Source organism: Sinocyclocheilus grahami, unplaced genomic scaffold (genome assembly GCF_001515645.1).
Source record: "Sinocyclocheilus grahami isolate Dianchi unplaced genomic scaffold, SAMN03320097.WGS_v1.1 scaffold1826.1, whole genome shotgun sequence".
Lineage (NCBI taxonomy): Eukaryota > Metazoa > Chordata > Actinopteri > Cypriniformes > Cyprinidae > Sinocyclocheilus > Sinocyclocheilus grahami.
Genome location: NW_015507005.1, coordinates 132,513 through 135,910, shown reverse-complemented (window position 1 = coordinate 135,910; position 3,398 = coordinate 132,513). Strand labels below are relative to the sequence as shown.

The following is a 3,398-nucleotide window of genomic DNA, read 5'->3' as shown; positions in this document are numbered from 1 at the left end:
AGTGCACAATACAAAATAAGCAGAAGAAAAAAAAAGAACTGAAATAAATGCACAATTAAATACAAATGGGCACAAACCATGCAAACTACAACATACGTCCACACTGAGGTAAGGCAATGTAAGTTTACGCAGTTCACTTCATGCACAGTTCATTTAAAAAAAAAAAAAAAAAACCCGGTTAGTTTTGACTTAAGTTAACGCACCAAGGATGAGCCATCCCTACAGCTTTAGTGTGCACATTAAGACATCTCCCCACCTAATTTGTCTCATCTCTGGTCGGGGCAAATTAATTGAAACGGTTAAGAAGACTTTAAAAACAGTGCACTGATAAGAACAGAAGAAACCGGTTAGTTTTGACTTAAGTTAACGCACCAAGGATGAGCCATCCCTACAGCTTTAGTGTGCACATTAAGACATCTCCCCACCTAATTTGTCTCATCTCTGGTCGGGGCACCCCTGTCTCTGACATTTAAGCTTGTGGTTTTGTATCTGCACCTGTCTGTCGGTTCTGCTCCACATTAAACCTAACACTGGCTGATAAAGATGAACACAATCCACAACAGCTTTGCTGGAGAACATGGCTAAACCCATTAAAGATAATACACAAATTAAGGAGTCTAATTTGATCAGTTAGAAATTTATAGAAGAAACCTCAATATTTCAGGAGTTGAAAGACCAAACAAGCCTAATAGAGCTTAATTTTGGAGAAAGACAACTGCAGGACTCACCTACATCAGTCTCAAAGAATACAAGCAAGCTGCCAGTCAGAAACTGGACAGGAGCACATCCAACTCATCTAAGAAGCCGCCCAGTTCAGCTGGAAGACAGTATGAGACATTAGGGTTAAATGTGAACCAAATCAAACTTAAATGAGATGCATAGAGAGCAAATTTCTAGGTATTTAAGAGAAGCAAACCTGCTCATGGTGTGAGAAGTGCATCCGTGTCTGGTTGAATACGGCTCTTTAAATGGCATAAGAAACTGAACCAATATTCTCCACATTTCCAAAGGCCAAGTGCAAATGAGGCAAGAAAAGCTTTGATGACATGAGGCTTATTTAGGTAAATACCGAAGAACTCCATGTAAAGGATAACACATCCAACTCAAAGATCCCAGCTAACCTGAGGAAAAGTATACGTGAGGTTAAAATGGATCTGTAATACAAAAGGAGTCGTTTAAACAAAAATATATGTCAAGATATTACAGAAAGCAAACATACTTGTTTAGTGTGAGGTCTGGAAGAAAGTGAAGTCATGTCCTCTGGTAGAATCAAGGTCTCAGTCCAGCCAAAGAGGAGCGGACAGCAGCTTCAGCTCTGGGACTATGGAGGTGCCAAACCACTGTAAGGGTGGAGGGCACAAATCCATATGAGTACAGAATTGAAAAAAATTAATAAAAAGTTGCAGAAAGTGCCTTATTGCACTTGCCTACCTTCATGAGTCAGGTCTGCACACGAGGATGGAGGCTCCTGCATTACTACCAAAAGTAGTTAAGTGATTTTAAAAAAAAATTAAAAAAAATAAATAAAAAACACACACCACAACACCTTCATGATCATGTAAAAGGTACACTAAAATGTCAAAAGGCACTTCACAACACTGGTACATACTACTCTCAAACATTTGAACCGCTTGATAATGTTTTATCCAGAGTTCCTATGACCAACCATCCTGTAACTGTACTGAGATCGGGGTGCACATTGTCTGTCTGATTTGAGCTCAAGCCACAGCGGATCGACTCCTGCAGGTCACAGACTCCCTGTTCTGCTTCTCAGAGACACAAGCTTTGATCAAACAAAACTATCTATACTAAAGCATTCTACACGGCACGATTTTAATAATCCTATAAGACCATTGCGGATCACACTGCGTGACATGAATCTAATAAACTTGGGTACGACATGCATGTAGACTGTACGATGATGACACCCATTGACTCGTACGCTACGACATGTTACTATAGAAGAATAAAACAACATCAGCACGTGCTAGTGGTAAACAAAAACAGCATGAAGAACCACACTTTAACAGTTGTAGTTTGTGTGCTTAATGTGGAAGTGGTGAAAGAGGAAGGAATAAAAGCTTGAGGTAAGCAGTTTTATGTTGATGAATAGTTCGAAGGATATGATGAGTGGGGGAAATCCGAGTCTTTGGCTTTACAGGAGCTGGAATGTAGACAGGAGGAGCACACACACCTCAGCGATCCTTGAACTTGGAGACACTTGGAGGACCACAGGAGCTAAGTAATGCAGGAAGTATTCAAATGGAAGCAGTGGCAAAGTCATTCAGTCCGCTACATGTACACGAGACCAGACAGTGAGGGTGTCTGAGGTGTGTGCTTTTATGCAGGCTGGTTGATGAGGTGCTTGATTAGTGACAGGTGCAGGTGCTCAGTACTCAGGTGAGAGGGATCGTTGTGATTGGGTGGTGGTGGAGCCTGGCCGATCTGTTACACTATGTGAGTGTAATGATTCGTCAACACGGCTGGGATCCATTTGCAGTTTTATTTGAAACTTAATCAGACAAGCAGAGATCAAGACACAGATAAGGCAGTATCGTAGAGTAGACAGAATCGTAATCATAGACGAACCTGAGATCGGGGCAGGCAGATAACGTTCAGAAACTGGGACAGTCGTAGGTCAGGGCAGGCGGCAATCCAAAGTCGATAGTCCAGTATCCAGAGCACAAGTTCAGTAGGCAGGCGGCAAACAACACGAGGGAAAGGCAGGCAGAGGTAATAGCAGAAGGCAGTCCAATGTAACCGGAATAACGCTCAGAAATGTTCACCAAGGCAAAACAAGACTTCGCAGTGAACCTGGGTGACAGAGCTCCTTAAATAGTCTAACCTGATAGGGAACAGGTGTCGGGGAGCAATCAGGGACAGGTGCCAGGCTGATGGGAAATGTAGTGTGGGAATGAAACTAGTACTCTGGTGATGGGGCCCTCTGGTGGCCCGAAGAGAGAGTAACAGGAGCGCTCTCCGTGACAGTGAGATCCTAATATGATGAGATTTTAAAGAGATAGTTCACCCAAAAATTAAAATACTAGCTGTGTCTCATTTAGAAGGCTGCGCCCTCCGGAGGTCGCATTCGAAGGCTGCATACGTCATCGAGGCTGTCTCATTTCAGAAAAGCAAGTAGGACACTCTGAATGCAACCTTCGAATGCGACCTTCTGTCACAGGAATTCGGAGGATGCATGAGGTGTATCCTTCACTGCTACAGATAACCCACAATTCTTTGCGTCGCCGTAAACAACCGTTGTTAATTTGAAAAATGCCAGCACCGGCAGATGTACACACAAGCGCAGATGTGGTGTTTACAACTTACCTTAAATCGCCTTGGTAAAAACGGATAAACTTTGTTTTTAATATCCTCCTCTTTTTTCTCTAAAAGATTTC

At 42.6% G+C, this 3,398-nt stretch overlaps 1 long non-coding RNA gene across 1 annotated transcript; it reads right to left on the bottom strand.

Annotated features, from left to right (window-relative positions):
• Positions 1-547: 547 nt before the first annotated feature.
• LOC107572874 (uncharacterized) lies at positions 548-1,326 on the bottom strand. Its single transcript, XR_001607421.1, has 4 exons — positions 1,220-1,326; positions 917-1,121; positions 729-817; positions 548-581 (listed from the first exon to the last, which is right to left on the bottom strand). It is a non-coding gene; the product is annotated as an uncharacterized lncRNA (long non-coding RNA).
• Between the last annotated feature and the right edge of the window lie 2,072 nt (positions 1,327-3,398).